A 20,482-nucleotide genomic window follows, 5' to 3' on the forward strand; every position below is an offset into this window, starting at 1 on the left:
CCCCCAGGACAACCAGGAGGACGTGAAGTAACACAGGCACAGAGCTTCATGGCAAGAGTTGGACACGCAGCATCTGCTGCTGTCGTTATTAAAACCGGGAGACCGAGGAGAGGGTGGAGGCGTCTCGGGGCGGCTGGGAGGCTTGGGGTTGTCCTCTGCGCCTGGGAGGAGGAGCCGCAGAGGGAGCTGTCCCAGGAAAAGCTGTGGACCTCGGGCAGTGGCGGGGCCGGCTGAGTCTCAGAGCAGCAACAGCTGTGTCCTGGCACAGCGAAAATCACTTCCGTCGTGCACGCTGGGGAGCAGGAAGTGAAGACGAGGGGGGCTGATACAGGGCGGCCTGGGCTGCAGTCTCCGAGGGGAAGTCATCTGGCAAGCTGGGCTGTGTCCATGCTGTCCTGGCTTTGCTGCCGGACCCTGGAGCCCTTCCGCAGTGCTCAGCCACTGTTCGCTGAAGCCCACTTTGGGGGTTGAGGGAAGTAACTGAGCAAGTCAGCCAGCAGGAGGGGCTTGTGGTCAGCAGCGAGAGGGCTAGGCAGGGCTGACAAGGCTCTGAGTTTGCCCAGGACAGTGAGGGGGCGGATGGCATTGGGGATGTAGGGTCTGCGGGATGGGGGAGAGGGCAAGAAGATACAGGAGGGTCTCCCTGTGGGCCTGCAACTCACTGGGACCAGTGAGAGGATCTGAGATGTAGACAAGGGCTGCGAATCCATGGCAGTGTCTCCAGGGGATGGGCTGGGGGCTGTGACCTGCCACTTAATGAGGTGGGGGAAGGTGGGACAGCTGGGGGGGGGGTTGGGGCAGCAAGTCCAGAGGGTGGAGCAGTGGGGTGGAGACTGCCAATGCTGCTCACAGCCCCTCGGCCACTTCTGAGTCACCACTGGCCGAGATGGCCAGGTTCTGTCCAGGGCTCTGCGTTTGCCTTAAGGTTCCAGTCTCTCCTTCCCTCCGAGAGCTTCCCCTGGCCATAGCGGGATGCTCAGTCCTCCTCCAGCACTGCCCAGAAGGAACAGGGCTGGGGATCGCTGGGGGCGATCCTTCCCCAGGATAGCTGCCCCTGGCCCTGTCTCTAACTCTGCTTTAGGGAAACCCAGACCAGGGGGCACACACCCTGCCTGATGGTGTAGGAGGCTGGGCAGCCCTCCCAGGACACAGGGGTCCCTTCTCCCTTGGAAGGAGGAGCTCAGGGCAAGGGAGAAGATGCTGAGGGTCCCAGGGGACTGGACGTACCACAGGGAGAGCCAGGCCCGTGACCCGGGAGGACTGGTTGTGACAGAACGGGTCCCAGCTGCACACCATCTGGTGTCCCAGAACTCAACTGTCCTGGTTCACTGATGACCGTTTGGACCAGGAGACAGCTCACCGTGGCCACTACCTGAGTCTGTGGCCCCCCCAGCCACGCCCCCCCAGCCACGCCTGTCCTGTAGAGGTGGCCTCCAGGGAACAGGCTCCTGGGAAGCAGGGTCCTGGTCATCACTGGCTTACAGGTGACGCAGAGCATGAGCCGCTTGCCCGATGCCGTGCAGGAGGTGCCGAGGTTGAGATGGAATCAGCCAGCTGTGCCCATGACCGTGGCTCCAGCTCTACCGTGGTCTGTTCCAGCCTACCTGTGTGCATAAACTCCATGTGAGTGAAGGGCCTGGGCCAGCTGGGCTCTCGGGCCCTTCCCTGGGAGAAAAGTCTGTGTATTTGTTGGGCCCTGTGCCGTGTATGCTCCCTCACCCCGTCCCCATGCCCGATTACCCACCAAGGGTTGACCACACTTACCGAACAGCTCATTATTCAGACTCCACCACCTTCTTCGTGGCCTTTCTGAACACTCTGAACCCAGTCTCCCCGGCCAGGACCTCATGGCTCCCTCTGACTGCTCCGCTCTGCGGTGACAGGTGCACAAGCCCGCCTGGGGCAGCAAACCCGCGCCGTGGTCCCTCGGACAAGACGTGCAGATGGCCTGAGCTAAGTGATGGACTGGGTACTTACGCCACCAGTTTGCAGCGGAAGCTGTTCTGTTAGGAGCACAGGAGACAGGAGGAAGCTACAGGGTGAGCCAACGGCCGCGTGGTGGTACCAAAGTGAAGGTCGTGTTCTGACCTGGGCGAGGCCTGTCTGATAGCAGTACTGCTCCTTTAAATCTTCTATTTAATTTCTTTTTTATGCAGCAGCTCTTGTTCTATGCATACACGTTGGCGGCTCTTGTGCCAATTACCCTCCTCCCCCCACAATGAAATGCATAACACAGCTCTAGCGCAACTAACGCTCCCGTTCTGAGCATAGGATGCTGGCACCGGTGACAGCTGCAGTGCCGTGTAACAAGCATGACTCGATGCACCCAGCTCCTGAGGGCCAGGACCAAAGCTCTCTTCTGCAACACGTGCTTGACAGAGGCATCTAACTGTGGGATTCTCAGGGAACAAGGCCTGGACTATCAGACACAACCCCTACTCCATTTTCAGGGAGCATCTACACTGTTCACACTCCGTGTCATACTAACAACGTCCAGCGTTTGTGGGGTTAATCTGTGTTTTCAAAACACATCAAAAGGCTTCATTAAGCAGCAAATATCTTTTCCTTATAAAAAGAGCTTAAAATACAGCCCATCAAAACACGATTCTAATTTGGTCACCTGCTTTTTGGAGTCAGTTCTCAACACTCAGGCAAAATATGGAGTTGAGGTGATTATCTGAATTATCCAGGATGCAGAATTTTGGCCCAAATCATCACATTCCTAGAGAACAAAGAGTATCTGTCAGTTCAACCAAAAAGCAGAAAAATGGAACACTTTGCTCTTTTTCTACATGAAATAGCATATATGCCGCCTCCTTTTCTGTGCGCTAATTGGCTAATGAATTCTGCTTGACTCCGCACAGATGGAGAAAAATCCTAAGAGGCAGCCACTCCCTTTGCTGAGGCTGGCGAGGTCTCTGTTCTGCAAAGGCCGTCTGGTGCCGGCTGCCCCCCTGCACCCCCTGCGTCCCCTGGACCCCCTGCACCCCCACGGAGAACGTTCCCACCTTGATTCGTCGCCAACCTCTTTGTGGAGCGAGCTTCCTTCTCCACCCCTCCCTTTCACCTGGAAACGGTTCCATGAACATAGACCCAACCGCAGAGAACTTCCTTTTACACCCAAGTGCTTTATTCTTCCAAGGATGCGGGGCTTGGAAGTCACCCACAGAGCCCATACTAACGTTAGCAATCGCGCGGCTCACTTTCGACAGCGCACGTTAGGAGGAAAGCAAGCTCTGACCCTACAAAGCGAGCGTTTAGCCCGAAGCACTGTCTTCCATTCACCAAACAAGACATTTCTGCCCGAGGCAACTTTGACGTTGACGAAAATGCAACAAGCCCCGACTGGAGGGGAGGAGAGGTGTGGGAGGTCAGCTGGGTCCTGTGTCTTTTTTAAAGAATAAAATGATGGGGCCAGCGCTGTGGCACTGTGGGCTAAGCTTCTGCCTGCGGCGCCGGCATTCCATATGGATGCCGGTTCGAAACCCCGCTGCCCCACTTCCAATCCAGCTCTCTGCTATGGCCTGGGAAAGCAGTAGAAGATGGCCCAAGTCCTTGGGCCCCAGCACCTGTGTGGGAGGCCTGGAAGAAGTTCCTGGGGAGTGAACCAGCGGATGGAAGACCTGTCTTCTCTGTCTCTCCCTCCCTCCCTCTCTCTGTAACTCTACCTCTCAAATAAATAAATAATTTTTTTTTAGAAAAAGAAAAAGAATAAAACAATGGATCACCAATGAATGAGGATCCAAGAAGAACGGACGTCTCTGAGCATCCAACTCTGGAATCCTCCAAGTGTAAGGCTTCGGGGGTCATAGAGCTTGTGCAGCAACGCGGTGTGTCCAGGATAAAGTCTGGACGATGTTCGGGCCCCGTTCTTGACTCCGCCCAATGCGATGATGCCAGGACTGGAGCCACAAGGCTTGGTCCACGCCTCCCTGCACGAGGAGCCATCCGCTGATTCATCTTGATTTCGATGCTGCTGACACCTGCTCTGAGTGCCCTGTTCCCATGGCAACCAAGGGGAAGCATCCTTGTCCACATCCTTTCAGAACCTCATTAAATCAGGCGGCAGGGCCGCAGCTGTGTCTCCACGCATTTCTCTGACAGCCGTGGACTAATTTTACGACGCTCAGGTGATTTTGGGTGCTTTCTAGGCCAGACTGTTGAGAATGTGTAGAAAGTAAGACAGATGGCAGGACAGATAAATATTGCCAAAGTGTTTAATGCACACAAATTTTCTGAGAGGTGCAAACCAACAATGGTGTTTTTATTGACTGAGGTAATTTGAAGCCAAATAATGGATATGATGGGGATAGAAGCCCTTGGAATGCCCCGGGCTTGGCATGCACAGCTCACGATACCAGGTTCCCTGGTGTGTCTCTCAGGTGGCTGCCGGCCCCAGCTGGGAAGAGGCACAATCCAGAACTTTCTCCTCCCCACCACCTTGTCATCTGCCAGATTTAGGGAAACCTAAAGGATGCTCCTTAAATACCACACACACTTGAGTGTGCACACACACCCCAGGATAGAGATGTATGAGTAAACCTAAATGTCAGTCCAATATTCCTTCTTTTTTTTCCAAAGATTTATTTTATTTATTTGAAAGGCAAAGTTACAGAGAGAGGGAGAGACAGAGAAAAACAGGTCTTTCACCTGTTGGTTCACATCCAAATGGCAGCAACAGCTGGGGTTGGGCCAGGCCAAAGCCAGGAGCCAGGGTCTCCCACATGGGTGCAGGGGCCCAAGCACCTGGGCCATCTTCTACTGCTCTCCCAGGCACATTAGCAGGGAGCTGGATCAGACGTGGAGCAGCCGGGACTTGAACCAGTGCACATACGGGACGTCGGTGCTGCTGCCGGCAGCTTAACCTGGTGAGCCACAATGTCGGCCCCCACTATTCCTTTTATACCACACGATCACACACACTTGCATATACACGCGTGTACACACACACAGACACACACACAAACTCCAAGATAGAGATGTCTGAGTAAATAAACATTAGTCCAAAGCCAAATTTATACCAAAATGCCAAGAAGACCCACACCTCTCCAAGTTGAGGATGGCTGAGCAAGTATGGAACAAATTATTTGTTCAGTATTTATTTACTTATTTATTTGAAAGGATGATAGAGAGATAATTTGAAGCCAAATAGAGACAGACAGAGAGGGAGAGAGGGAAAGAGAGATCTTTCATTCGCGGTTCACTCCCAAATGGCAGCAACAGCTGGGGTTGGGCCAGGCCAAAGCAGGAGTCTGGAACTCTACCTGGGTCTTCCACAGGTGGGTAGCGGGGCCCAAGTACTTGGGCCATCTTGTGCTACCTCCCTGGGTGCATTAGCAGGAAGCTGGATTGGAAGCAGAGCAGCCGGGACTTGAGCCAGCGCTCTGATGTGGGACGCCAGCACTGCAGTCGTAACCCACGGCACCGCAGCGCTGGCCCCTGGACTAACTGGCTTCAGTGGGAATCACCCACAGCCAGAAGGGAGTTCGTGGACTCTGCCTTCACCTACAGGCTTCTTCTTCAGCTCTGGGGCTGGGCTTCGTGGGCTCCCAGCCTGCCCCGCTGCTGACAGGAGCCTGGTCTTGGGCAAGTTGTCTAAGCTCTCAGCTCTGCAGTTGCTTCTCCCATCACCTGCAGAGGATCTTAGTTCCTGTTGCACAGGGTGAGTCTGAGGATGGGACCAGTTCCTCCCCACCGAGAGCTCAGAACAGTGCCTGATGCCCACGAAGCACCGCTCAGGGGTTGGCCAGCTGAGCCGTTCCTCCTGCTTCTGCCATTCTGAATGTCGTTGATTTCATAAGCTCCTTTATGTATCGGTTACAAGCAAATACATTCGCTTTGCAGAAAGTTAGACCTGTTCCCAGCTCCCTGATCTCTGGCGGCTTACTAGCTGTGCCACCCTGTGTTGTGTCCTAGCCGCCCTGAGCCCCAGCGGCCCATCTGTAAATGGCAGATCCCTCTCCGGGGCCTCAAGGGTGAAGGTGAGTGGCACATGTACAACAGGGAGCTGAGCCACGGGAACCACGAGGATCACGTGTCCTCGGGATCGAGAGGTCATCACTCACGTCTGAAGTTGGTACAATCTCAGGCACGCAAGGCTTTGTCTTATTTCACAGAGAAGATGAAAACAGTATCATGTGATGAAACAGGGCAAATAGGTTGTGGGTTGTACCTGTGCAGGGGGAGGGCGGAGGAGAGCCCTCCTGGAAAGCCGCCTCTTGCCCCTGTTGGGTGTGGATGCAGCCCTTGCAGATTTCCTACTACCCAGCCTTCATGAATTGCATACCACACTGTTCCCTGTGCAACAGAAGTGTAGGGGTTAGAGGATGCTGGAGTTGGAGCTGTCCCCAGCTACCCCAGCTCTCTGTCTCTGTGATGTCACAAGCTGTCCCTTTCCATTCTGCAATTGAGCAAGGGTCAAAGGTCATCAGTTCACTCTGCTATGTAGAGTAGAAAGTCCCTGTTGGAAGGTGGGGAGGACCAAGGCCCAGGAGTGGAGACCGTAGGCTGGGAGAATGTGAGGCAGCTGCAGTGACCTGGAGCACAGCCGTCCCTCAACCTGCTCCGCCCGGGCTCTGGGACTCTGCCCGCTCCTCTCCGAGCTATGCTGAGCGGGGTTGACTGGGAGAGGCATCTGCAGAGAATGGCATCGCCCGTGTCGGCAGGAGCCATGCAGGAAGTCCTGCGGTAGCGGCTCAGGTCCCTTGCGCACTGTCCCCATCCTGGGAGGAACTTGTGGTCCAAAGGGAAAGAGAGTCTGCTACAGACGGGGTGAGGATGGAACAGAAAGGGAACAGGGTGGGGGCTGGAACGTGTGCTCCAGGAGCCCGAGTGAGACTGGTGTGGGCTGCAGGAGAGGGCACTGGGCAGAAATCCACACGGGGCCTTAGGCAGAGACTCCGCCCTCCCTTCTCCTGACTCGCTCCCGCTGTGTGGGAATGGGGGCCTGCAAGGCAAGCTTGCAGAAATGCAGAGAGAAGAATTAAAAACAAAGGCACTGCCCAGGTAACTATCTGCTGTCTTGGTGAATTGATTCCTTCTTGTTTTCCTCTGTTCATTTGGCTTTACTGAGGTGTGATCACGTGGTATATTTTATCTTGATTTTCCAGTTAGCATGAAAACATGCGCATTTTCATGCCCTTGTGAAATCTTTGTGCACACCAGTTTATGACCATGTAAGGCTCCGTTCTGCTGTAATGCGTCCAGCCTATTCCCCAGGTTGTTTTCCAGCCTTTGCTGTTGTAAGCGATTCGCAGAAGACATCCTTGCACTGAGGGCAGCACCCCCAAACCAGCCTTCTCTACAAAGAGCGTGGAAGACGCCGTCCCAGGTGAGTGGGGGACAGCAACAGCAAGGTGTCCGTGCTCCACCTAGTCGGGGAACGGCTGCCAACTAAGCAAAGCTATGTTAAAGAAACGGGCTTCTTCCTGCAGGAATTTTATTTATTTGTTTGAGAGGCAGAGAGACACAGACAGCTCTCGTCCACTGGTTCACTCCCCAGATGTGCACAATGCTGGAGTCCAGGACCTCAATCCAGGCCTCCTGTAGTAGCATGATGGACACTTGTCAATTTAGTTAGAGGTATGTCTTTTTATTTCTTGTGAAAACATATTTGGAGTGCCTTCCAGACTCATTTTAAATGACTCACACCTATCTGGTATCAAAACCAGACAAAGGCAACTCAAGTTGTCCTCACTCATGACCAAAGATGCAAAATAAAATAAAAATAACCAGCAAGCCAGCTGCGCCGGGATGCAAATAGGTTAAAGCGCAGAGATCACTCACTCCTGGTACCTCTGCTAACGCCAATCATTGCCCTGAAGATCAAAGCAGAAAATCACAAATGATTATCTCAAGGGACTTCTAGATATCCTACAAAATTTCAGATTTGACTCTAGATTTTTTTTTTTTTATTTGACAGGTAGAGTTATAGACAGTGAGAGAGAGAGACAGAGAGAAAGGTCTTCCTTCCATTGGTTCACTCCCCAAATGGCCGCTACGGCCGGCGCTGTGCTGATCTGAAGGCAGGAGCCAGTGCTTCCTCCCAGTCTCCCATGCGGGTACAGGGTCCAAGCACTTGGGCCATCCTCCACTGCACTCCCGGGCCACAGCAGAGAGCTGGCCTGGAAGAGGAGCAACCGGGACTAGAACCTGGAGCCCATATGGGATGCCAGTGCCTCAGGTGGAGGATTAGCTAAGTGAGCCACAGCACCGGCCCCTAGATTTTGTTTTTTAAAAAAACAACTGTTAGAAAATAGTTACAAAATAAAGGTCTGGGGGTGGGGGTTTGGTGCAGAGGCTTGGGTTCTGCTGGGGATGCCTGCATCTGAGGTTGGAGTGTGGGGTTGGAATCCTGGCTCCTCTGCTTCTGAGCCATCTTTCTGCCAGTGTGCATTCTGGGAGACAGCAGACAATGGCTCAAGTACTTGGGTCCCTGTTAGCCTCACGGGAGGTTTGAATGGAGTCCCAGGCTCTTGGCTTCGGTCCACCTTGGCTGTTGCGAAGATTTGGAGAGTGAACCAGTGGATGGAAATGCTTGCTCGTTCTGTCTCTTTGTCTCTCTACCTTTCAAATAAAATGAAAATAAATAAACAAATAAAAATAAAGCTTTTGAGATGACCTAGGATATCTGTTAGAATACAACAGATTCTCACCTAACAGCATTGCACTAAAGATAGTCGGACTGAAGCCAGTAAAACACAGAGAGTCGTCCCTAGGTTCCATCCTTCTATACTGTGCTGTGTTCTGGAGCGAGAGAACGTGAAAGACATAAAAGTCTGAAATCATCATTAATAACAGATTATATGATGGACTCTGGAAATCCAAGAGAGCCAAGTGAATAATTATATAACCAATTTTACAATTTAGCATGCTGGCTATTTTTCTAAATAGATACAAGATGAATATACAAAAACAACTGCTTTTCTTATAACGATGATAATAAACTAGAAAGTAGAGTGGAAATAGAAATCCTATTCACAATAGCAAATGAAAGCTGAAAGGTTTTGGCACGAATTTGATAAATGTAAAACTTTATCGTGAAAACCAATGACAAAGCTTTTTGGAAGAGTATTGTGTCATTCCTGAGCAAACAGAGCAAGATGGTGTGTTCAGATCAGGAATTTCAATATTGGAAACACTTCTCTTCCCAGAACCTACTTCACACGATGTCCACCATCATCCCAATCTTCTTACTGTTTTTATAGTTGTTACTATTTCATTTTTTCTGAATGAATCAACCTGAAATTTCACCAGAATAGAAAGTCATCTTGCCAATGGCTTGTCCTCCCTCACTGGGGTAGAGCGAGGCGGGGCAGAGGGTTCACCCAGGAGGGAGAAGTCCTCCGTCTTGGGATTGTAACTTCAAGTGATGCTTCACTGAGAACTTGGGGAAAGCAGAATGCTCGCTCATCGGATGGAGATGCCTGGCAGGAGTCCCACCTCAGGGGAAAGAGAAGCAGACAAAACGAAAAAGAGAAAACAAGAGTGAAAGATCCATGGATTCAGGATCGGAACCAGGATCACCAGTTCTACCACAACGTGAAACTCCGGATGGATCGTCCTTCTGTAAGGGATCAATCGGCTTAAAAATCCAAACCCCGGCTGGCGCTGTGGCTCACTAGGCTAATCCTCCGCCTTGCGGCGCTGGCACACCGGGTTCTAGTCCCGGTTGTCCCTCTTCCAGGCCAGCTCTCTGCTGTGGCCCGGGAGTGCAGTGGAGGATGGCCCAAGTGCTTGGGCCCTGCACCCCATGGGAGACCAGGATAAGTACCTGGCTCCTGCCTTCGGATCAGCGCGGTACGCCGGCTGCAGCACGCTGGCCGCGGCGACCATTGGAGGGTGAACCAATGGCAAAGGAGGACCTCTCTCTCTCTCTCTCTCTCTCTCTCTCACTGTCCACTCTGCCTGTCAAAAAACAAAAAACAAAACAAACAAACAAAAAATCCAAACCCCACTCCACAATGTTTATGAGAAACATGTGGAGACCAAGTTTTATAAAAGTTTGAAAACACGAGTAATCGAAGAGCTGACAGACAGCAGCATATGAAAGAAAGTTGACGAGGCAATATTCACATCGCAGAATGGGATTCTACATCCCAAGACTAAATAGAATAAGGAGGTCCATTGTGTAAGGAGAAAGGCCAATTTATGCAGAAGAGGGTGCTCATCACAAAGCCGTGTGCCCCCACCATGTAGCAACCAAAGCTAAAATTGTCATGCAAAGAAAATTTCACTTTAAAACGTCATTGTGATTGGATACAGATATAAAATAATGATGTAAGGGATTGAATCATATCACCAATACCTCTGACTCCATCAGCGTTCCTTAGGCCTATGTACCTCAAAAGGAATGTGATTTTTTGTCCCCTAGGTACAGAAACAGTTTACAAAGATCACTCATGTTCCACTTGGTCATAGAGAAGCTGACAAACTCAGAAACCTTACATTGAAAGGTTACATTGTTAACCAACTTTAAAAATTATGGATAAATAATTAAATGTTTATGAATATCTTGTAAAATAAGACTCATAATCCCAGCTAATCATTGGGTCAAATAGAAAATTAAAGGGGAATAGAAACTACTTAGAACATAATGAAGAGAACACAGATTCTAAAAATCTGTGCCACAAATGGCCCAGAAAACCATACAATGAACCAATCTTTGCTGAGGTGCCAAGAACACACAATGGGCAAAGGACAACCTCTTCAATAACCCGTGTTAGAAAAAGTGAGCGTCTACGGCCGGCGCCGCGGCTCACTAGGCTAATCCTCCGCCTAGCGGCGCCGGCACACCGGGTTCTAGTCCCGGTCGGGGCGCCGGATTCTGTCCCGGTTGCCCTTCTTCCAGGCCAGCTCTCTGCTGTGGCCAGGGAGTGCAGTGGAGGATGGCCCAAGTGCTTGGGCCCTGCACCCCATGGGAGACCAGGAAAAGCACCTGGCTCCTGGCTCCTGCCACTGGATCGGCGCGGTGCGCCGGCCGCAGCGCGCCGACCGCGGCGGCCATTGGAGGGTGAACCAACGGCAAAGGAAGACCTTTCTCTCTGTCTCTCTCTCTCACTGTCCACTCTGCCTGTCAAAAAAAAAAAAAAAAAAAAAAAAAAAAAGTGAGCGTCTACAAGCAAAAGAATGAACTTGGATCCTTAGCTCACACCATCCACAAAAGTCAACTCAACATGGATTATGTGTTTAAGTGTAAGACCTGAGGGGCCGGCGCTGTGGCGCAGCGGGTTAATGCCGTGGCCTGAAGCGCCGGCATCCCATATGGGCGCTGATTCGAGACCGGGCTGCTCTACTTCCAATCCAGCTCTCTGCTGTGGCCCGGGAGTGCAGTGGAGGATGGCCCAAGTACCTGGGCCCTGCACCCCATGGGAGACCAGGAGGAAACTCCTGGCTCCTGGCTTTGGATCAGCGCAGCTCGAATCGTTATGGCCAACTGGGGAGTGAACCATCAGATGGAAGACCTCTCTCTCTGCCTCTCCTCTCTCTGTGTAACTCTGATTTTCAAATAAATAAATAAATCTTAAAAAAAAAATAAATGTAAGACCTGAAATGACAAAACTCCAAAGAAAAACAAAAGGCAAAAACTCTCTGACGTCTGTCTTGGCAATCATTTTCTTGGTTACGGCACCAAAGCAAAAATGAAGAAATGAAACCATTTCATACCAGGAAGCTTCGGCACAGCATAGGAAGAATCCGTCAAGGAAGGCAGCCCACGGAGGGACTACCTGCAAATCACCTCCCTGATACGGCTACTACCCAAGACACATGAGGATGCATACAGTGCAATAGCAAAATGGTAATAATAACTCAAGTTCAGAATGAGCCGGGCAGGCGCTGCAGCTCACTAGGCTAATCCTCCGCCTGCGGCGCCGGCACACCGGGTTCTAGTCCCGGTCAGGGCACCGGATTCTGTCCCGGTTGTCCCTCTTCCAGGCCAGCTCTCTGCTGTGGCCAGGGAGTGCAGTGGAGGATGGCCTAAGTGCTTGGGCCCTGCATCCCATGGGAGACCAAGAGAAGCACCTGGCTCCTGCTATCGGATCGGCGCGGTGCGCCGGCCGCGGCAACCATTGGAGGGTGAACCAACGGCAAAACCTTTCTCTCTGTCTCTCTCTCTCACTGTCCACTCTGCCTGTCAATAAATAAATAAATAAATAAAAAATCTTAAAAAAAATAATGAGCAAAGGATTTAAATAGACTTTTTCCAAATAAGGCATACAAATGGCCAACAGGTACAGTATACAAAAGTGCTCACATCAGTAACCACCAAACACCAACAGCACCACACTGGGCCAGCCTCGCACCTGTAAGGACTGCTCTGATCAAAACGACCATAGATAACGAATGTTGGCAAGACTGAAGAAAAGGAGTCCATGTACACTGTTGGTGGCAGTGGAAATTGGTACAATCATTATGGAAAATGGTACGGCGCTTCCTCAAGAAGTTAAAGACTCAGAGAACTCTCATCTGATCCAGAAATCCACTCTTAGGTCTGTGTCCACAGGAAGTGAATCAGCATATCGGAGCGTCACCTGCACTCCCACATTCATTGTATCATTAATTCATTATCCATGGAAATAGTGCAACAGATAAAATGTAGACACACACACACACACACATTATTCAGTCTCAAACAGAAGAAAATTCTGCTAATCAGGACATTGTGCTAAGTGAAATGAGACAGGCACAGGAAGAAAAAAATACTGTATGATCTCACCAATATGTGGAGTTTTAAAAGTCTAATTCATAGAAGCAGAAAGCAGAATGGACGAGGGTAACAGAGATGCTGGTCAAAGGATACATGAGGGCTAAAACTGGATCCACTTCAAAGGCCACCACCGTTGGTAACACTGCTGTATTCCTGAAATTTGCTAACACAGTAGATCTTAAGTGTTCTCTCACACATACACACACACACACACACAAAACACAAATGTTAACCAGGTGAGGCGAAGACATGCTAATGAGTTTAACTGTAGTAATTATTTCACAATGTACATGCATATCAAAACATCATGTTGGGCCCGGCCCTTGGCGCAGTAGGTTAATCTTCCGCCTGCGGTGCCAGCACCCTGTATGGGCACTGGTTCGAGTTTCAGCTGCTCCTCTTCTGATCCAGCTCCCTGCTTTGGCCTGAGAAAGCAATAGAAGATGGCCCAAGTGCTTGGGCCCCTGCACCTGCGTGGAGACCTGGAAGGGCTGCTAACTTCGGACTGGCGCAGCTCCAGCCATTGCAGCCATTTGCGGAGTGAACCAGTGGCAGGAAGATTCCTCTTATTCTGCCTCTCAAATACATAAATAAATCCTAAAAAAAAAAGCATGTTGTACACCTTAGACTATGCATTTTTATCAAATAAATAATAAAGTAAATAATAAAAACCTATGTTACCACACCTAAGAGTTTTCTAAAATCTATAGATTTAAATGTTTCATTATCAAAGATAAAAATAAGGAAATAATAGCATTAAAAATTAAAAATAAGATAAAATAACAAAAATAAAGGAACCAGAAATTATAAAAGAAGCTACAAAATAAATAAAAAGAAACCAGAAAATGAGGACTTACCAGTTTAAGAGACAAAATTAGTGACATAGAAAACCCCAGCAACAAAGCCAGCAGGAGGATAAATTAATCCAAAAGCCATTTCTTTGAAAAAAAAACACTAAAAAAGATAAATTTCTTTTGAGTTTGATTAAGAAAAAGACAGCAAGAGAGAAAAAATAAATATTCAAGATTTTTTTGACACATGTAATATTATGACAAATCCTTTGAAAATGCAGAGAAAAAACGAATTATAAATTTCCTATATTGACCCAATAACAAGTGGAAACTTTAAGTAGACCAATCACCACACGAGATTGTTAAGCTGCTTATAGATAAAGTCACTAAGAAACAGAGAATCAGGGGAGGCCGTGAGTCTTATCTGACTTCTGGTGAGTCTAAGTTCAGAAAACATGTTCCCCCCTAAAGATGCCGAAGTTCTAGCCCTCATTTGGAAACCTTATTTGCAGAAGATAAATTAAGGTAATGAATAAGGGGATGGGCTGTAATCCACCATGACTGGTACCCTCACAGGTGCCAGGAGCCAGGTGCTTCTCCTGGTCTCCCATGCGGGTTCAGGCGCCCAAGCACTTGGGCCATCCTCCACTGCCCTCCCAGGCCACAGCAGAGAGCTGGACTGGAAGAGGAGCAACCGGGACAGAATCGGCGGCGCCCATATGAGATGCCGGCGCCGCAGGCAGAGGATTAACCAAGTGAGCCAAGGTGCCCGGCCCAAGGCTTTCTTTTCAAACTCCTGAGTGCTCAAGGCCGCTTTGTAGCAAGCGCTTCCTACAGGCACTCAGACAAAGCACCCGGAAGTAGGAACCGGAAAATGTATTTCATTCCCAACAGTTACAGAAGCCACAAATGCTCAGAGATGGATTTTACCAAAAGTGCAGCATCTAAAAGAAGAAAGCCACAGTCTCTCACTGAGTGACGGAAACCAAGACCTGAACAAGTATTCTTTGTGGACTGAAGACTTGTATCATAAAATGTCAGTTCTCCCAAATTAATATACAAAAGAAATCTGATTTCGATGAAAATCTCAGAGCTCTTTTTTTTTAGTATTAGTTGACTGGAATGATATTAAAGCCCCAGAATAGCTAAGAAGGTTATGGGGAAGAACAGGGAGTACACTCGCCTTGCAAAATAACAGCTCGTGCCAAGCCTGCAATCAAGTCACTGGGTGTCAGTTGGGAACAGATGACTAGATCAGCGGCACTGAACAGAGAACCCAAAAATAGATGCCAGCAAATAAAAAAAAATTACAATATACAACGAGGGTTCGTTTCAGTGGGAAAAAGAATATTTCATAAATATTGACGGTACAATGGCTGTCTGTAAGAAAGTGTGATTGGATCCTTATCTGACATCACATTAAAAATGTAATCTAGATGAACCGAAGACTTAAACACAGAGAGATGAAGCCCACAAAGCCCGTGGGTGCGCACGCACCAGCTGGGGGTGAGAAAGCCTCCCTACCATGGTTACAAACCCAGAAACACAAGAAGCTGGAGTCAATTTTCCAATTGTTGGAAGAGATGGGCTCTATACAAAGTCAACAGACAAGGGCAATTATGGGGAAAAAAAACTTTTTGTAATGCAGAAAATGTAAACAGGCTCTGGTCAGGAGCAGAAAGGGGGTCCTTCCCCCTGGTCCCAGCAGGTGTTCAGCCTGCAGGTGTCCTGGGCAGTGGGCCTGATGTCAGGCGTGCCCACTGGCTTTCGGGGAGCTCCAGGGTGCAGAGTGTGTGCAGCCGCTGGCCGCCCCTCCCACACACCAGACATGCACCAGCTCAGACCCTCAGCAGGCCATCTCTGAGCCCCGGGACTCCGTTCCACACTTCCCCCTGGTCTCTGCCAGAATATCACCTCCAAGATGTCTTTCCCAAGCAGCCTACCTTAAATAGCACCACTGCTCCCCAGCCTCTGTCACCTCCAGTCCCTGTCCTGCCCCCGCTGACTTACCACATACATGCGTGGCTGCCATCTGTCTTCCTCCTCTGCAGTGCAACTCCGTGAGCCCAGGGACGTGGCTTGCTTTGTCCACTGCTGTAGCCACGGTGCAAACAACAGTGCCCGGCTTTCAGAAGGTGCTCAGTAAACGTCTGAGTGAGGGAATCACTTAACAGCCATCAGACTAGAAAGAAAAAGTTTAAATAACTCACTGTTGATGTCCAGCAGTGTCCCGAATGAGCACAGAAGGATGTGTGTGCATTGCAAATGGCCACAGTCCCTTGTAGATGCTCCCTGGCCATCACCCATTCCTAAGCATCTAAGTACAGAAACAAGCACAAGAGGGGGTTTATTTTGTGCATTATTTAGAAAAAAAGGAAGTGAACTGCTCCCTGTTGGCAGGAAAATGACTAATAAATTATGGCACATCCCCATCATAAGATACCACACAGCACTTTAAAGCGAGTTAAAATTGTACCAGTTGTTTTGAAGGGATTTCCTTGAAATTTTGTTGAATTTTAAGCAATATCCAGAAATACGTATGTAAGATGACCCTTTGTACCCATATTTTAAAAATCTTTAATAAATTGAGATTATTAGTATTCAACACTATTGTGTGCCAACCATGTAAAACGAAAGCATAAAATGAATTATGTGCCGTTTGCTATTGGATAAAGATATTCTGGGTGTGTGTTTTTTAAAAAATGAATGTGTTGAGAAGCAGAGAACATACCCGAGAAATCAACATCGTCATTCAACCTAGCACGGATGATGCTTCGCCAACGATTCTCACAATCAACACTGTTAACTTCCTGCAGAGTAACGGAACCGAAGCCTGAACAACTCCGACGGAGGGGTGACCACAGACTTTTGAGAAAACAAGTTATAACATGGTTTAAGAGCAATGACAGCTTGAATCAAGAAGATAGTACACATTTGGCAAACTTGCTGGCCAAGCGGTTTGTGATTCTGGGCCCTTCAGGCTGCAAGGCTCCTGTCTGTAAGTCCCGGAGGCAGGACCGACTCTGGAGTTTGTGTAGATCCTGATGCCAGGCTCGGCACAGCACAGTGGGTGGCTGTCGCTCACAGCAACCTACAGACACTGTATGGAGAACTGGAGGAGGGGAGCTGGGAGGCTCCCAAGGGAAAGAAAAGATTAGCAAACGGCAAGGCAAGGCTGCCTGCCTGGTCTGACCGGTTTACAATAAATCTGTGCTGAAATATTGCATGATACCCCGTAAAAATGTACAAATATTAAATGCTCATGAAAGTTTTAAAAGAACTTTTTAAAGCTTCTGTGTTCTTTCGTAATTGTATAATTAAATAATTTGCATCATTAGGCCCTCATTTTTCCAAAAAAGTCACGTTGTGGCACCCCCTGAGGAATTACATTCAGTGTGACGGGGCGGGTGTGGGGACACGATCGCGAGGTGACAACTTCCGCAGAACACAGGATTGACAGGAAGCCGAGCAGCCTGTGTGGCGGTGGGGACGGAAACAGAGCTGACTGCAGAGCCGACTGTTCCTGGTTTCCCCGAACTCCACCTTCTCACCAGTGTGCGCACTTCTATCGCCGGCTGTGCAAATCCTCCGGAGGCTGCCGCCGTCAATTTCAACAGCAGCGTCAGTGTCCATTGAAGAGTGAAGTGATTGATCTACTGCTGTAGAACAAAACAAAACAAAACGGAAACCCCGGGGGCCAGAGCTGTGGCACAGCAGGTTAAGCCACTGCCTACAACACCATACATCAGCGCATGCTGTGTCAGAGCGCCAGTTCAAGTCCCGGCTGCTCCACTTCCAGTCCAGCTCCTTGCCACTGCGCCTGGGAAGGCCGTAGAGGATGGTCCAAATACTTGGGACCCTGCTGCCTGCACAGGGGACCCGGGAGGAATCTCTGGCCTGGCTGAGCTCCAGCCACTGCAGCATCTGGCGAGTGAACCAATGAATGGAAGATCTCTCTCTCTTCCTCCCTCTCTCTCTGTCAATCTGACTTTCAAATAAATAAATAAACCTTTAAAACAACAACTCTGATTGGATCTTCACATATTGAATTATGTGTTGACCTACCACAGTATACCCTACCAATATGTACAAATATTATGTCACTTATAGAATAAAATAATTTTTTGAAAAATACTCTTGCCGGCACCGCGGCTCAATAGGCTAATCCTCCGCCTGCGGTGCTGGCACACCGGGTTCTAGTCCTGGTAGGGGCGGCAGATTCTGTCCCAGTTGCTCCTCTTCCTGTCCAGCTCTCTGCTGTGGCCAGGGAGTGCAGTGGAGGATGGCCCAAGTGCTTGGGCCCTGCACCCCATGGGAGACCAGGAGAAGCACCTGGCTCCTGGCTTCGGATCAACGCAATGTGCTGGCCGCAATGCACCGGCTGCGGCGGCCATTGGAGGGTGAACCAATGGCAAAAGGAAGACCTTTCTCTGTGTGTGTGTGTCTCTCTCTCACTGTCCACCCTGCCTGTCAAAAAAAAAAAAAAAAAGAAAAGAAAAGAAAAGAAAAAGAAAAAGAAAAGAAAAGAAAAAGAAAAATAATCTTGAACTTACAGGAAAATTGCAAGTGTGGTACAAATAACCCCAGGAACCATTTCAGAGAAAGCTGCTAACGTGAGTATTTAGTGTGTGTTGTGTGTTCTACAAACAGGGGTGTTCTACATAAACACAAGAAGGGGGGGGGGCGGCGCTGTGGCGTAGTGGGCTAAGCCTCCGTCTGCATGGTGCTGGCATCCATGTGGCACTGGTTCCTGTCCCGGCTGCTCTTCTTCCCATCCAGCTCTCAGCTACAGCCTGGGAAAGCAGTGGAAGATGGCCCAAGTGCTTGGGCCCCTGCACCTGCGTGGGAGACCCGGAAGGAGCTCCTGGCTCCTTGCTCTGGATTGACCCAGCTCCAGCCATTGCGGCCATTTAGGGAGTGAACCAACAGAGAGCTGGATCGGAAGTAGAGCAGCCGGGACTCGAACCGGTGCTCATATGCGATGCCAGCACTGCAGGTGGCAGCTTTACCCGCTACACCACAGCGCCAGCCCCTCTTACGTTTCTACAATCACAGTGTGGCTAGGAGGAAAGCTCACCGGGCCCTAGGAACTTAATGTGAGAACATTCCAGCCACAGGCTCCGGTTTGCTCAAATCTGTCACAGTGGCCACTGGTCTGCCGTCGCAGCCACACTGATGTGTGTGGCTTACAGGCACCTCAGAAGAACTAGGGGCGGGTTCAGGACCAGCTCCAGCACTGGGGTGTGAGACATTAACACCAACCCCAGATCCGCAAAGAAAAAAGCAGACGGAAACTCCACCAATCCATGTAAGTGACGAGGTTCAGGTCTCAACTGCTCCACTTCCAATCCAGCTCCCTGCTAACGGCCTGGACAAAGCAGCAGAAGACGGCCCAAGTGCCTGGAACCCTGTGGTGGAAGATGGCCCAGGGCCCTGCACACGTATCCAGGGGACCGGATGGAGTTCCTGGCTCCTGGCTTCAGCTGGCCCAGCCATTGTTGGTGCCTTTCCAGTCGCTCCTGTCCTTGCTTGCAAAAGAACCAGGCTGAGAGGGCCAGCTGGGACCGGGGAAGTGTTCTGGGGAACTTGTACTGGCCGCCAGCCTAGCAGGCCATCAAAGCTAAAAGCTGTGTGGTTTTCTGCTGGACAATGAATGGACTGGAGATCTGGTTCCACTTAGGAAGTCCAGTTTCTGCTTTGGTGGGAAGTTTGTGGTAGAAATGCACTGTTTTGTGTTTTCAGCTTCAAAACGATTTCCTCGGGCTGCGCTAGGTGAAACAATAATGGAGCTCCGTGGTGACGGAACGGTCGCTTTGTTCCCGGGAGAAAACCTCTGGCAGCCGGGAACCAGCAGAGGAGAAAGCCCCGTGCCCGGGCGTCACCAGCAGGGTGCGGGATAAAGACACCCTGTGAAGGTCAGATTCGTGCTCTTGGTTAGGGACGGGGTTGTCTGGCGACAGTTCCCCAGCTGCTCGGAGGGCCGGCGAGAGCTGTTGGCCGCAGCTAAACAAAGGCCCCGATATTAACGTCTGCGTGGGTGCCGGGAAAGCTTGGTCTCTGCCAGATGAAGGGAGACAAACGGTAAAGGCAAAGAAAGCATTGCCGCATCCGTGGAAAGACAAACACACGAGGGCTGGGAACTCGACACGCGTCTCGGCTTTAGAACGCATCCGCACAGCCTGATAGGCGGCTGCAGGAGCAAGGCTGCGACAGAACCTGGTACAGATCTCACGTTCTGTGCAGCTCGTGAGGAATGAGGTGTTTGCCAGGATGCTCAGGTGGCTGGGGACAGCGGACCACCAACGCTGTGCAAGGGTGGCCGATTCCCCTCAATCGGGTGCCTGCTCCGAGAGCCGCATCCTGTCCCTGGGGAGCCTGGAATTGATTCCGGCATCGCCACCTCCAGCCCCTTCGCCCTGGCCAGAGTCACTGAGGAGTGCAGGAGGCCCACCGGCCATGCTGCCAAGCCGAGCCCCGAGCTCCGGGGCCCCGCTGGGGTTGGGGCTGGAAATTCAGCCTCCGCCTGCCCAGGGGTGCACGCCGGCAGCCCGCAGCCAGTGCCAGTGGACGGAATCCTGCTTCAGGTAAGAGCCACCTGCCGACCTGCCGTCTCCCGGACGTGAATTGTTCCAGTGGAGAGATCTGGGCTACTCACGGGGCCTCACCGCAGACTCCTGTCCATTTGCTGTAAACATTGCCAGAAACATGAAAAAGTCCTGGAAAATGGAACTAAAAGATGACGTTCACTCTCCATCCTTTTTGAAAACCCTTTCCATACAGCTACCAGCGTACATTCCCTGAAATGACGATTAACAGCTTTATTTTAAAAATCATGAAAAGAGTAAAATTAGGAATCATGAGTGCAAAATGTGGTGGCATTAGATATAGTTTTCAGAAGTTCAATTTACTACCGCTTTTTCCCAAAGCCCACAGCCTGTGCACGCCGCTGACCCAGGTGAGAAAGGGCCCTGCTCCCCTGTGGTAG

General features: G+C 50.3%; 1 long non-coding RNA gene across 1 annotated transcript; it reads right to left on the minus strand.

Moving 5' to 3' along the window:
• Positions 1–220: 220 nt before the first annotated feature.
• On the minus strand, positions 221–4,141 carry LOC103352396 (uncharacterized). Its single transcript, XR_016221042.1, has 4 exons — positions 3,729–4,141; positions 2,621–2,722; positions 1,765–1,925; positions 221–1,604 (listed from the first exon to the last, which is right to left on the minus strand). It is a non-coding gene; the product is annotated as an uncharacterized LOC103352396 (long non-coding RNA).
• Positions 4,142–20,482: the final 16,341 nt, after the last annotated feature.

This window comes from Oryctolagus cuniculus, chromosome 15 (genome assembly GCF_051225735.1).
Source record: "Oryctolagus cuniculus isolate XC-2025 breed Fujian yellow rabbit chromosome 15, ASM5122573v1, whole genome shotgun sequence".
Classification (NCBI taxonomy): domain Eukaryota; kingdom Metazoa; phylum Chordata; class Mammalia; order Lagomorpha; family Leporidae; genus Oryctolagus; species Oryctolagus cuniculus.